Below are 15,900 nucleotides of genomic sequence, written 5' to 3'. Positions count from 1 at the left end.
TCCCAAAGGAGCAGAAAAACACTCGCTTTTCTCTTCTCACAAATTTGTGGATGTCAACATGCGCACCATCCCCTTCACTTTCATTTGACCTGTTTCCACAGAAGACTGACGATAACTATTCTATGAGTAATGAATCAAGACCTGGGCACCTCTTTCCCAAAAGGAACACCCAGGCTCCATCCTCGCTTCCACACCAGTGTGGGGCAACAGCAGAAAAGAGTGTTGTTACCTCCAAGATCTGGAGATAAAGTCAGGCAACTCCACACACTCTGGTGAACGTCATATGCATGCATGTCACTCCCCTTCAGAGACAATACAGGCAAGATTTGGGGTCACCTCTTTCTCAATGAGATAGCGGGACATGTTTTCAAACAGGTATGCAATTATGAAAGCTGCAAGGTGTCAACTGCCCTAAAGAAAAGATCTAGTAGACAAAGGACAGCCAGCCCCTGGATTCAACAGGAAAATGGTTCATGAGGGTCACTCTGGGTGGGCTCATCAGGAATTCTGGAGACGACTGACTCAGATCATCAGAGCAGTGGTACTGTGGAAGGGCTTGTGGATGAAGGGAACTGCCAAGAAAGGGACAAGAAGCTGTGTGATCTTGGCTGTGATAGGAACCCCTCTTGGTGGCTCATGTGGTAAACAGGCTGCCTGCAGTGCAGAAGACCCAGGTTCAATCCCTGGGTCGGGAAGATCCCCTGGAGAAGGGAATGGACATCCACTCCAGTACTCTTGCTTGGAGAATTCCATGGGCAGAGGAGCCTGGCGGGCTACAGTCCATGGAATTGAGACAGTCAATCACTAGGCAGGTTAATAAGAAGTCCAGGGTCCCTCAGGAGGAGAAGGGGCTCTCATGGAGGAGATAAGGGTCTCAATTCTCAAGGGAAAAAAGGACAAACATTTTTTCTATATTTCTTAATTTTAGTCACATAAAACTTTTTTTTCTTTAAGCCCAGAGCTGATGATTTCACAACAAAACAACTCAGCTTAAACTCTGTACCAATGATTATATAACAACAATGTATCCTGTTTGAGGATAGTTTCTCCTTCTTGAAAACCTTCTGACTAATCCTGTTATCTTAAAATGTATAGTATTACCAGAGTGGGTCTATAAGATCTTTCTACTATTAATTCTAATCCTGTCATCTCAGTGATCAGTGCAAAGAAATAGAGGAAAAAAATAGAATGGGAAAGACTAGAGATCTCTTCAAGAAAATTAGAGATAGCAAGGGAACACTTCATGCAAAGATGGGCTCGATAAAGGACAGAAATGGTATGGACCTCACAGAAGCAGAAGATACTAAGAAGAGGTGGCAAGAATACACAGAAAAACTATACAAAAAAGATCTTCATGACCCAGATAATTACGATGGTATGATCACTCACCTAGAGCCAGACATCCTGGAATGTGAAGTCAAGTGGGCCTTAGGAAGCATCACTACAAACAAAGCTAGTGGAGGTGATGGAATTCCAGTGGAGCTGTTTCAAATCCTAAAAGATGATGCTGTGAAAGTGCTGCACTGAATATGCCAGCAAATTTGGAAAACTCAGCAGTGGCCACAGGACTGGAAAAGATCACTTTTCATTCCAATCCCAAAGAAAGGCAATGCCAAAGAATGCTCAAACTACCACACAATTGCACTCATCCCACATGCTAGTAAAGTAATGCACAAAATTCTCTAAGGCAGGCTTCAACAATATATGAACGTTGAACTTCCAGATGTTCAGCTGGTTTTAGAAAAGGCAGAGGAACCAGAGATCAAATTGCCAACATCTGTTAGATCATCAAAAAAGCAAGAGAGTTCCAGAAAAACATCTATTTCTGTATACTGTCACTCTGCTTATTTAACTTATATGCAGAGTACATCATGAGAAACGCTGGGATGGAAGAAGCACAAGCTGGAATCAAGGTTGCCAGAAGAAATATCAATAACCTCAGATATGCAGACGACACCACCCTTATGGCAGAAAGCGAAGAAGAACTAAAGAGCCTCTTGATGAAAGTGAAAGAGGAGAGGGAACAAGTTGGCTTAAAGCTCAACATTCAGAAAACTTGGTCCCATCACTTCATGGCAAATAGATGGGGAAACAGTGGAAACAGTGGCAGACTTTATTTTGCAGGGGCTCCAAAATCACTCCAGATGATGACTGCAGCCATGAAATAAAAAGACACTTGCTCCTTGGAAGAAATTCTATGACCAACCTAGACAGCATATTAAAAAGCAAAGACATTACTTTGCCAACAAAGGTCCGTCTAGTCAAGGCTATGGTTTTTCCAGTGATCATGTATGGATGTGAGAGTTGGACCAAAAAGAAAGATGAGCGCCAAAGAAATGCTTCTGAACCGTGGTGTTGGAGAAGACTCTTGGGAGTGCCTTGGACTGCAAGGAGATCCAACCAGTCCATCCTAAAGGAAATCAGTCCTGAATGTTCATTGGAAGGACTGATGCTGAAGCTGAAACTCCAGTACTTTGGCCACCTGATGCAAAGAGCTGACTCATTTGAAAATACCCTGATGTTGGGAAAGACTGAAGGAGAGAGGAGAAGGGGACGACAGAGGATGAGATGGTTGGATAGCATCACCAACTCAATGGACATGAGTTTGAGTAAGCTTCGGTAGTTGATGATGGACAGGGAGGCCTGCTGCTGCTGCTGCTGCTGCTGCTAAGTCGCTTCAGTCGTGTCCAACTCTGTGGGATCCCACAGACTGCAGCCCACCAGGCTCCCCTGTCCCTGGGATTCTCCACGCAAGAATGCTGGAGTGGGTTGCCATTTCCTTCTGCAATGCATGAAAGTAAAAAGTGAAAGTGAAGTCACTCAGCCGTGTCCGACTCTTAGCGACCCCATGGACTGCAGCCCACCAGACTCCTCTGTCCATGGGATTTTCCAGGCAAGAGTACTGGAGTGGGGTGCCATTGCCTTCTCCTGGCATGCTGCAGTTCATGGGGTTGCAGAGAGTCGGACACGACTGAGTGACTGAACTGAACTGAATCCTATCATCTTAAAATGTAAATGGTGGGAGTGGGTCTGGTAAGATCTTTACCACCTTGAGACATTCTTTTGATTTATTGTAATAACCAATTAAAAAGTATATAGCTCCCTTGCTAATACTAGTGAAGGGGGCACTCTACGCCCGCCTTCTGATGTCTGTGTCAGAAGCTTTCTCTGTCCCTTTTTATACTTTAATAAAACTCTGCTACACCAAAACTCTTGAGTGATCAAGCCTGGTTCCTGGTCCCAAAGTTAAATGTTCTTTAGAGATGATGAATCCTACACCATTCACCGTAAGCTATCAGAATCACCAAGAGTCGTACATGACTGAGCCACTAACACTTTTACTTGTCCTAAATCATCCAATAGGGGGATACCTACGTCTTGGGAGGGCTGGCAAGTGAATATAACTAAAGCCTCATGTACTGAGCCTAGCATCTAACGAATATTAAATACATACATACTTATATCATAAATTATACTAATATATTCTACCCCTAATATATACATGTACACAGTAGAAACAGATATGTATATATGTACATATATATACTCACATGTGTGTGTACGCAGTTGCTCAGTCATGTCTGACTCTTTGCGACCCTATAGACTGTAGCCCGCCAGGCTCCTCTGTCGATGGAATTTTCCAAGCAAGAATATTGGAGTGGGTTGCCATTTCCTCCTACAGAGGATCTTCCTGACCAGGAATTACGCCTGCATCTCCTGCACTGGCAGGCAGAATCTTTACAACTTAGCCACCTGGGAAGCCCACATATTACTTATATAAACACGTAATCACACATGCATATTCAGTTCAGTTCAGTCACTCAGTCGTGTACGACTCTTTGTGACCCCATGAATCGCAGCACGCCAGGCCTCCCTGTCCATCACCAACTCCTGGAGTTCACTCAGACTAACGTCCCTCAAGTCAGTGATGCCATCCAGCCATCTCATCCTCTGTCGTCTCCTTCTCCTCCTGCCCCCAATCCCTCCCAGCATCAGAGTCTTTTCCAATGAGTCAACTCTTCACATGAGGTGGCCAAAGTACTGGAGTAGGGATGGCAAATATAGCATACTATGTGATTTTCAAGCACAGATATCGGAACCCTGTTTTCAAAGCAAATCTTATGATAGAAACATACCTGTCTGCTTTGTTCCCCAATCTGACAGAACCCCGGGAGCATCTCCTTGGATTTCCCAGTACCCTCCACTCAAAATCATAAAACCACATAAGGCGGTTAAGAACATGAACTCAGTTATCATTAAATGCAAGAGCTTGGAAGGAACTGGACTTAAACTCAGGCTCATTCCTGGCTCTCTCACTGAGGCATGTTACTTTATATAGGAAATGGAACAACGGCATCTCCCTGCCAGGCCTCTGTCATGGCCAGCACTGGGCACTAGGTAAGTAAATGACAGAGGCCACTGATGTTCTTGGTGGTTGTCAGAACCACCCAACAAAACTTTTTCATGTGAGCAAACAAATGTCTAAATGACAAGACTTGTGGAGACTGGTGTTCTCATTCCCTTGCTGTTCAATTTCTCACTGAAAGTTGATGACTTACTCATTCTGTCTCTACATCAGACTCTTGTGAGCCAGGCTATTGTGACATTTCTCTAGTGCTGAAGCCAGACAAAAATGAGTTTCTACGCCATCAACACTGAGCATCCAGCCTTGAACTACTATGGCCCCCGCAGCCACCTGACATGCATGTGTATGTTCTGCGTGCATGCTAGGTCGCTTCAGGCATGTCTATTTGAGACCCCATGAACCACAGCCCACCAGGCTCCTCTGTCCTCAGGATTCTCCAGGCAAGAATACTGGAGTGGGTTGCCATGCCCTCCTCCAGGGGATCTTCCCAACCTAGGGATCGAACCCACATCTCTTATATCTCCTGCATTGGCAGCAGATAAATATATACAAACTATAGTTTTTCGATAAAGCTACTTTTAACATTACCTAAGAGAGGCACTTTCAAATTCTTGGCATCCAGGTCATTTGTTAGTTATTTTAACTATAAAGAAATTTTGAGGGGGAAGGCTAAGCTTACTACCTTTAATAGGCAGATGTGTATCACCTCTGAACGAAAGACCCATTGAAGATGGTGACCAGGGGGGTAAATTCTCCTGAAGGAAGATGTGACATGCGAGGAAGGCAGTCACCAAATTTTCCATATAAATGATATATATTATTTCACAAACTATCATAAAGTTGACTTGGTAAATATTTGTCAAGCTTGTTAAAAAAAAAAACCCTTAATTTGTGAATTACAGGAGCATCAGGAAAAAATTATAGTGTTACTTTCATGGTTTATATTTTTAGTGGATACACACAGTTTGAATTAAAGATTACTGTTAGCCTCTCATGACCTTCTGTCTTTGTAGTTTTCTCTTCTCTCTCTGTTCTGGGTCTGTGTGTGCCTCAGTGGTTGGAAAGCAAGCACAAACCATGGAGGAAAAAAACAAACAACAAACATCCCAGGAGGAAGACTAAAATTTAGAACTGCTCCCAGAACAGAGATCCCATGCTATTTATGTTGTAGCCAAAGAGTACAGGCACATGCCTGTGACCCCTCATACATACAACGACTATCTAGCAAAAAGATGCCCAAGCTGGAGAGGGTTGTCTGGGCAACCAAAGCATCACTAGGGGGAGGAGTTGTCATTCACGACCTCTGCATCTTGGCTTATGCATATAGGACCCCAGCCTGCCCACCCAGGGATAGCATCCCCTGTAGCACTTCCAGCTCTCTGTCTTCCCAAGGGCATGAAGACCCAGTGAGTGGTTGCCATTTTGCTTCCATGTTACCCAATGCATAAATGAAGTATAGCTTTGGACAAGAAAGCAGGTGGCAATTATTTTCATGTTCTCCCCAAAGACAATAAAGCAATATTTTGAGTTTGTTTGTGGAAATAATTTAACCTCAGATTAATTCTTTTATAAAGTCATGGAAATCTATTACAATAAAAAGCACAGAGGATTAATATTAGAGCATTTTAAACTATGATAAACTTAGAAACAAAAACATGTATTGCAGAGAATAACTGGACTTCTTAGTTAGAATGAAATATCATTATATAGTATTGAATTTGTTACTGCCTTTTCATCTATCTTATTGGGTTACTAAAACGCCAAGATTAAAATCACAGTGTTTAATCACTTGCATTACCCATTATGAGAGCATTAAGCAAGGTTTACAGGGTAGACTATACCATTTGCTTTCCTATTGCTTGGGACATTGGAAATGTTACACATACCCCTGACATTTTGGGGTATGCATGAGAGTTTCAACTCCCAGAAGATTGAAATATTGGGTGTTTTCCTACATAGGAAGTTAATTTTTTGTTTAATTTTGTTCTTTCCATAACAAGTAGACACTCTTCATATTCAAATAATAGCTTAACAGACAACTAAGGGGAGTTCCCCCTTATAATGTATTTTTAACCAACTAATTAATTACTCTATAAGCACAGCTTTAATAAACCAAAATTTATAATAAAAAATGTTGCTTTCCATACAATGACAGAAACAGATAACTAAATGTCCACAACTAATACACCAGACATCACTGGAAATTTGCATAGTCCTGACATGGTCTTCTCCTCTATTCAAGGTGAGCTTTCAGATGAGTTCTGCCCAGAAACATCACACGGCTCTGCGGTGTACAGATGGTTGTGCTGGTTATTCCACCTGTCACCCTTCACCCCAGAACCACCGCATGCCCTGAAGGCTGGACTTTGTGGTCTGAATCAGCAGGCTCACCCTTCCTCTGGATTCCATTAATGAGATCCACTGGCAGGAGCTGGTGGCAGAGGGGAGAGAAGTCATGGTATTAATTCCCCTCACTCCCTTTCACTAGCTACAGTTCTGCTGATGGCACTTTCCCCACGGAAAATGGGGAAAACTCCCAGAGCGTGACCCCTCTTCCCTCACTGACCCCTTCCCCTCTGTTTGTACCTTCAAGCTAGAGGTGATAACCTCCTCAAACTTTTGCTACTCCTAGAAGTCTTACTCTCACTTTCCAAGCCCTTGACCTTGTCCTTACCTCTGTAAATATCCACTCCATGAAACTGCCAGGACCCTAGCTGATAAGATGGTTCAGTTTCAAATCCCATTTTCATCATCTCTGCAGCTAAAGAATATTTCCCATGAATTTTTAACTGACTTAGGCCTTTTACAAATTTACCATATTGGATCTCAATTTTTCAGAGCTACATGTATAACCACACAGATGAATATTTCAATGAAATGTTCATTTGATATATATTTTATTGAAAAATCCATTTACTAAGAACCCATTACGATTTAAACATTTGCGGCAATTTCAAGAAACATAATATATGGTCGTTCGGTCCCTGCTCTCAGTTTATACTCAAATGGGGGGAAATGCACACATGCATAAAGTGTGTAGAGACCAAGTATTATCTGATGAGTCAAAATGCCTCAATGGGAGCCTTCCAGGATGCACCCTGGATATGAAAAATATACACCATGAACTGTGCTACCAAAAGAAGATAAGAGTTGAACAGAAGTAGCTACTGAAGATGAAGGTTCATCATTTAATGTACACATTAATCCTCAGGAACTGAGGATTTTCTTCTCTTTTTTTAGAAATGTTTTCTTTTTATTTTATTTTTTAACTTTACAATATTGTATTGGTTTGGCCATATATCAACATGAATCTGCCACAGGTATACACGTGTTCCCCATCCTGAACCCTCCTCCCTCCTCCCTCCCCGTACCATCCCTCTGGGTCGTCCCAGTGCACCAGCCCCAAGCATCCAGTATCGTGCATCGAACCTGGACTGGCGACTCATTTCATATATGATATACATGTTTCAATGCCATTCTCCCAAATCATCCCACCCTCTCCCTCTCCCACAGAGTCCAAAAGACTGTTTTATACATCAGTGTCTCTTTTGCTGTCTCGTATACAGGGTTATTGTTACCATCTTTCTAAATTCCACATATATGCGTTAGTATACTGTCTTATGACCCAGCAATCCCACTGCTGGGCATACACACTGAGGAAACCCGAATTGAAAGAGACACGTGTACCCCAATGTTCATCGCAGCACTGTTTATAATAGCCAGGACATGGAAGCAACCTAGATGTCCATCAGCAGATGAATGGATAAGAAAGCTGTGGTACATATACACAATGGAGATTTGAATCAGTTCTAATGAGGTGGATGAAACTGGAGCCTATTATACAGAGTGAAGTAAGCCAGAAAGGATTTTCTTATATGGAGAATTCAAGGGCTATGGTTGATTTCTTTAACAAAAGAGAGAGAAGGTATTTGTTTTAATGGAGAAACAGCATTTCAAGAAATTTGAAAATGACTTTCTTATTTTTATTTCCTATTTATGTCTTTGTAAAAGGAATTTATATCCATGGATTGAAAAGTTGAGGCTATTTTTTTTTTCAAAAATAGTCATTCCCTATATCCAAGCTATCAAATCTAACCAACACCAATATTTTAACTTATATATTCCAAGTATTTTTTCAGGTAAATTATTTTTTAATTTTAGTCTGCTGTGCAAATTAAAGCCTTAATGAATTATCATTAAACACCCACTAGAATGTTATTACATGATATTAAATGTATATTAATGATACTGAATACAGTTCTCGGTGCTATACAATAAATCCTGATTGCTTATCTACTTTGTATATAGTAGTTTATATCTGTTACTCCATATTCCTAATTTATCCCCACCCTTCCTCATTTGGTATCTATAAATTTGTTTACAGGTCTGTGAGTCTGTTTCTGTCTTGCATATAGCATCACTTGTATTATTTCTTAGATTCCACATACAAGTGATATCATATAATATTTATCTTTACATGACTTCATATAATCAGAAAAATGTATGTATAGATAAGTGAATCACAGCACTGTACAGCTGAAACTAACACAATGTTATACTTAATTAATTTTTTAAAACTCAGTAGAATGGCTAAAGTTAAAAACACTGACAGCACCATGTATCATTGAGGATATGGAGCAACAGGAACTCTCAAACGACCTGAGTATAAGTTGGCCCAATTTCACTGGCAAACAGCTAGGCATTACCTACTCAAACAGATGCACACCCTAATGGTCCAGCAATTCCTTTCCTTGATGTGTTCCCTATAATATTGCCACATCAGTCAGAATATACTAGAATATTCAGAGGAAGATTATTCATGCATGTTAAAATTGACCCACAACCAAATATCTATCAAGAGTAGGATGGATTAACAATTTATATAATGAAAGAGTGAACAGCTATAAAAATGAACAAACCATAATGTGGAAAAATCTCACAAACATAATGTTGAGGATAAGAAGCCTGGTATGAAAGAACATAATATACTTTAAAGTCCAATAACAGACAAACCTGAACTTTAGCATTGGGACAGTCAGGAAACTGTTTACCCTTGAGTATTAGGATGGGTGTGCCCAGGGAGAGCTTCTGGATGCCAATGATGATTCTATTTCTAGAATTGGCTAGTGGTTAGACGTTTTCACTGTGCTAACTCATAATAATTCACAGAGCTATATGTATATAATTGGTGTATTATTTATTATCAGTTTAAACTTTTATGCTTTAATATGTGTTAAACTATATGCTTTTATATGTGTTAGTTAAAACGGTATTTTCCACAGTGATTTCAACCATTCCTATCAAGTTCAGAAAATCAAATAGATATGCACTTGTATTTTTAAAAATTTGAAAAATATTGCTTAAAAATATCATAAATAATAACATGATACTCACCACTATTAAAAACAAAAAGTTAGCGGACACATTAGTCTCAATTCAAAGTAAACTATGGAAGACTGCTTCTGCATATTCACTTTGGGGGAGGAAATTCCAGCCAAGTCAATCAAAGGAAAAGCCAAGCAAATATTCACAATACATGTCAGTTGTGTCCTTTGACAACTGGAACAATGTTCTGTTTTATAGAAGAACAATGCAATTGTTTTATGACAAAAAATTATTTTTTTCTTTCCTGATAAAATTGCAAAAATATAATTTGCTAAAAGTGGTCTCCACTCAGTATTGTAAATATAACTTAATACTAATAGATTAGGATTTCAAGGTCAAGAAGAGTCAAAAAATGTGAAAGACAGTCCATTCAAGCAACCACAATGTGCAATTCACTGTTATTACCGAATTCTTAAACATACTATAGGTTCAAATAAGCACTTGGATACAAATGATCACATCCCATAGCATGGGGCTTCTTCCTGTCCCAATTCACCCTTGTATAGAAAAAGTGCCTTTAATGCTTTAGGAACAAGGGTTGCTGCTGCTGCTATGTGACTTTAGTCATGTCAAACTCTGTGACCCCATGGACCGCAGCCCTGCAGGCTCCTCTGTCCAAGGGCAAGAAAGAGAAAAGGAATGGGTAGACAGTACCCCTGATCCACAAGGCAGCTGACAAACCTGTTTCTAAAAGCCTGTTATCAGTTTTAAGTATTTTAATTCCATTTATGCAGAGGATATCTAAAATGATTATTTTTAGCAGCTTTTCTTGTTGTCTAAATGGAATCCATATATCCCACACAAAGGCACCTCCCTTTTTGCAATGTGTAATAGAGAAATCTTCTTTCTCTTCTTCTCCCATGACTACAAAGTTTGTGAGTAAAAACAAAATCAGTGAAAAAAAAATTACTGTTATGTAATTTTTAGAAAACTAGTTATTAATGTAATTAGTATGTATTAACTTATATTTAATATACATAATGCATGTTATAGATTTATTAATGCATGTATAAGGACTTGTTACTAGAGGAACCAATAGTTGCATGTTCCCTTATAAAATCCACAGAGATACTGCCTTGACGAGAAAACAGCTGTGGGTGCAGAAGGAGATTGTCCAGCAGTGATGCTTCCTAATCTGCTGCCTGGAAGATGGAAGTGGGGGGACAGAGAGCTAGTCTCAGTGTCAGATTCTGGGACAGTTGATGGGGCCTTGTTTTCTTAGGCATGTCCTAATTGCTTTTGAGGTAACAAAGTGAACAGACACTGTCTTTTTCTCCCTTCCTTCCCTAAAGTGGCTCAGCTGGTAAAAAATCCACCTGCAATGCAGGAGGCCCGGGTTCAGTTCCTGGATTGGGAAGACCCCCTGGAGAGGGAAAAGGCTACCCACTCCAGTAACCTGTCTTGGAGCATTCCATGGGCTGTACAGTCCATGGAGTCGCAAAAAGTCAGACACAACTGAGCGACTTTCACTTCCTAAGATAATAAGTTGCTCCCTTTTCCCTTTTGATGGTCTTGCTTCCTTTTGATGGAACAAGTCATAGGGGAGGCCAATCTAGCCAGACCCATAGGACCAGAGGCTGTGCTGTCTCAGCCTCCTCCTCCTTCTCTCCTGGCAGTGGGGAGAGTGCTTTTGATCAGCTGCTCTGTATCTTCCAAGTGGCAAGGTCTTAGACTTAGATTTAATTCTGGGTAAACTAGATAGTTAAAAGTCTGCTTTGCTTCCAGGCTCTTTAGGCAGAGATGAAAAAGCAGTGCTGTACTATTTAATGTTTCATAAGAAAATGTACATAAAGCATTTAGCAGGGACCTGTCACGTTCTAAGTTCTCAGTAAATGTTGGCCCTTATGACCAACACGCTTATTCCTGCTACTGCTATTGCTACTAGAGCTCTAGATGGTCAAGGCCAAAGACACACTGCTTTCACTGCATCCTTGTACATCCTCAAGACCCCATCAGGAGGGGGTTGTTGTAGAGCCAGCCTGAGTTCAGCTCTTCTGACACCCTTAGTACCATCTAGGAGTCATCCACCCCCCACCTCTTCGGACAAACTAAAGAGATTAGTGACTTCTTCTGATCTTAGTAAAATGGATGGAATTTTTTTTTTTTTTCCCCAAAGTAAATTCAAGGGCATGATTTTCTTCAGTGTTAGTTCAGTACTGCATTGCCAGGATAAAAGAAAACATAGGGGAGTGGGGACAAAAATTTCAAAGTCGGATTTCTCTGACATTTTTGCCAACTTTCCACTCATCCTAACAGATCTGAATTTTTTGGAATTTGATGAATTACTGATACCCCCCTCCCCACCCATAAACAGCAGGCAAAATGGTAACATAATGTCCTTTTCCAAGAAGAAAATACATTGCAAAATAGCAAGATGTTGAAACACAACTCTCATGAACCAACGGTATCTAGAAAATTCCTGGGTCCTGTGACATTTGTTCCTTGATGTCACCTTTTCCAATAACATAGAATTCTATCAACCATGACAACCTTTGGTAGGAACTTATTGATTTGAGCCAAGATATCCACCAGGTATAAGGAAAAAGACAGTAAATAGTAACCAGGATTCAGTTAGAACTGCTGATTTAATTAACTGAACAAACAAGCCTGTGCTTGTATCATTTGCCTAGAAATTTCCACAATTTAAGTAAACAGATATATAAAATATCTCAAGAGCCCCCAAGCCAGGATTTGTTATTTAAGTGAGAAACCTTGCAGCAGGAGGCTTCAGAAACTGGGTGGAAATAATTGATAAGAAACAGGAAGTTAGGTTCCCTTTTCATCCTGCTTCATGTTGAGCCCTTTTACAGGTGGTATGGAGGACATTTATAACAAAGACAGGGTGCATCTGGAATTCTGAGCCAAAGAGAGATGGGGTTTCTGTTTTAATTGATATTTTGTAAACATTACTTGAAGAACCAGCTCAAATCCTTTATCGACAGCAGGCTGGCACACTGAGCTTAGGTGTGTCTTCCAGGAGCTGGTGTGGACTTTTTCTCTAGTACCATCATCATCATAATCCTTGTAATTATTATGATGACTGTTAACTACAGGCTAGAGTGTTTTCTGGGTTGTCTCTTATGATCCTTGGCAAGATGTGTCTGACTCACACTTTCCCTCATTCTTTAAATCATCCTTATTTTAAGTGATAACAGAGATGTCCATCAAGGAACTATTATTATCTAAATAGCTCTCTTTCAGAAGAAAATCTCCCAGTTTTGCTAGGGGTCTCCGGCTCAGCAAAGGGGAAAATAAGAGGCCCTTTTAAAGTGTCATGCTCTTTAGATTTAACTGGAATTAGATCTTTTAAGACTCTACTCCATGATAATTAAGACTTTGTATCCCAGGCACACTTCTCAGTATTCTAGAAATTTAACCCTCTGAGGGTGTCAAACTTTTCCAAAATAAGTTAAATATGAAAGGAGCATATCTAATGTCCTGGGGGGACAATTTGTATTATTCAATAGAAAAGAAGCATTAAGCTCTACATAAGGAGACAGCAATGTCCGTAGGATTCTTGTTCTTATGGTTTTAGAGAAATATACTCTAAGCACAGGGAGTAACATCATGAAAGGCTGAAGATACTGTGGGTTTGACCACTAGAAAAGGAACCACACAGCCTCTGGTTGTGCTGTGTTCCTCCCAATGAAAGCAAGTCTACGGATACCACACGTAAGGACAGGCTGAACTGACTGGGAATGTCTACACAAAGTATGGAAATTACCAGTTCAGATTATCTTCAGAGAACCTGCATGGGACCCCAGAGTTTCTGAAAACCGCTCTTTGGGCTTTACTTTTCTCATCTGTAAAATGTGAGGTTCTGGATGAGATGAACTCCACTTCACCCACTAGGGTTAAAGTGTCTTTTGGTCCTAAAATCCAGCATTGTCTATGATTCAAACCATTTGTTCCTGTCTGCCTCTGATCAGCTTTGACAATTCATGTTATGAAGCCTATAACTTGAATAAAGTTGAGTTTGAACATTGAGTGACACAACGTGAGTGTCCTACAAATGAGGTCTCACTTTTTCTTTTTGGCTCCCTTTCTTTTTTTTTAATTTAAATTTTTTTAAACTGAAATATAGTGGATTTACAATGTTGAGTCGGTACAGTAAAGTGATTCAGTTACACACACACACATATATATTCTTTGTTTTTACATTCTCTTCCATTATAGGTTATTACAAGATATTGAATAGAGTTCCCTGTGCTACACAGTAGGTCCTTGTTGTTTATTTTACATATAAGAGTGTGTATATGTTAATCCCAAACTCCTAATTTATACTTCCCCTTGCTCCCTTTTGGTCACCATAAGTTTGTTTTCTGCGTCTTTTGCTCATTCTTTTGAATGGCACTGCCATCATCATTACAGTCAATGTCCCCCTGCCCCAGGCCACTCTGGTGTTCAACTCTGATATTTCTCCCTGGAGACGATAGGGTCTGGCCTTATGTAGACTGAATTGGATGGTGATGGACGAGCAAAAGGTGGGACCCTGTAGCCACGTGCACAGTTCGGGACTGAGCCTCAGCTTAAATCCTAAAGGAGCTTTTACCTGTGAGTTCACCACTATTAAATGTTTTTATATTAACAACACTTTTCCCATCCAGGTTTGTGCATTTTATCTTTATTCTTTCAAATCCTGAAATTGCTTGGATAACAGAGAGGGTTTATATATTATATACACACTCACACACTCACACACACACACACACACTCACACACGTTTCTAAGAGCAGCCTGAACTTTTAGGGGAAATTGAAGAGGCTTTGTGTCAAGTACAGCTAAATCCAGCCTTTCCATATCAAACCGCTGCTAGAAAATTACTGTGCAGATGATAAGGCAGAAAGATATAATAAAAAGTGACTCTACTCAATTTACACTGCAATATTGGTATGACTGAATATTTCTCATTCAGGTGCCTGATAAAATCACTAAACTGTATTGCAGATAAATAAAGGAGGCTTCTGTCAAGAATAAACACCATTAATCATGAAGTCTTACCCTCTGAGAGCCTGTGCTATGCATCTGTACAAATACACCAACACAGCCAGCAAGCAGCACATGCTTCCTTGCTTTATACTATTACAGGCTGAAGGCGGCCTCCTTTTTCATTTTCTCTGATTCAGGCAGCAAGAGCATTTGGAAAACACTCCCTTTACATTTTAACTTTTCAGTCTGCAATGAGGTCCTTTACTACAACATGGAGGAGAAATTGGCTGGGTTCTTGAGGGAAAAAAATCCTTGACAATGAAATCATCTTTTGTTGATTATATATGTGTACATACAATATGTATCGTATATATATATGATCTATACTGTATTTCATCAAAGTTCAGATGCTATTGATCTAAAGACCCAGCATTATTTTAGGAACCACTCAGAAGAATAGTTCTTTCTTATCATTTTCAATTTTCACTTTATACTTATGAAAAGAGCTCTTTCGGGCTTAGTCAGACAGATTTTGTTATATATCACTGTATAAGAAACATCTAAACAAAGTAACTTTATTAAGATACCCTTTTTGCTGTACCTGTAAAACTCACAAAATTAAATTAACACTAAATTAAATTTTAGGGTCTTGCCTCATGGTCCAGTAGCTAAGACTGTGCTCCCAATGCAGGAGGCCTGAGTTTGATCCCTGGTCAGGGAGCTAGATCCCACGTGCCACAACTAAGAGTTTCAGCCACAACTAAAGATGCCGCAACGAAGACTGAAGATCCCACATGCCGCAACGAAGACTCGGTGCAGCCACATAAATAAGTAAAATTATGATAATTTTAATTTAAAGAAATAACAAAATAAAATTTAAAAAGAGAGATACCTGAAACTTCCTCATGACTGCCACCTCATCAAAAGCAACTTACAAACATAACTGCTTGTAAGATACATTCCAATTTCAGAGATGTTAAAAGGTGAAAAATGGATGAACACGTCTGAATAGAAAGCTTAAATACAGTAACAGACAAGTATTCAGTCATTCTGCCATTTGCCAAATACTTATGATGAGACTCGGAGAAGGTAATGGCACCCCACTCCAGTACTCTTGCTTGGAAAATCCCATGGATGGAGGAGCCTGTTAGGCTGCAATCCATGGAGTCGCTAAGAGTTGGACATGACTGAGTGACTTCACTTTCACTTTTCGCTTTCAT

At 40.0% G+C, this 15,900-nt stretch overlaps 1 protein-coding gene across 5 annotated transcripts in view; it reads right to left on the bottom strand.

Moving 5' to 3' along the window:
* Window positions 1–15,900, bottom strand: part of GLI3 (GLI family zinc finger 3) — a 318,095-nt gene that overhangs the window by 107,582 nt on the left and 194,613 nt on the right. The gene's annotated exons all lie outside the window — the stretch shown is intronic.

The sequence above is a fragment of the Bos indicus genome, chromosome 4 (assembly GCF_029378745.1).
Source record: "Bos indicus isolate NIAB-ARS_2022 breed Sahiwal x Tharparkar chromosome 4, NIAB-ARS_B.indTharparkar_mat_pri_1.0, whole genome shotgun sequence".
Taxonomy (NCBI): Eukaryota; Metazoa; Chordata; class Mammalia; order Artiodactyla; family Bovidae; genus Bos; species Bos indicus.
This window is presented reverse-complemented; position numbering and strand designations above follow the sequence as displayed.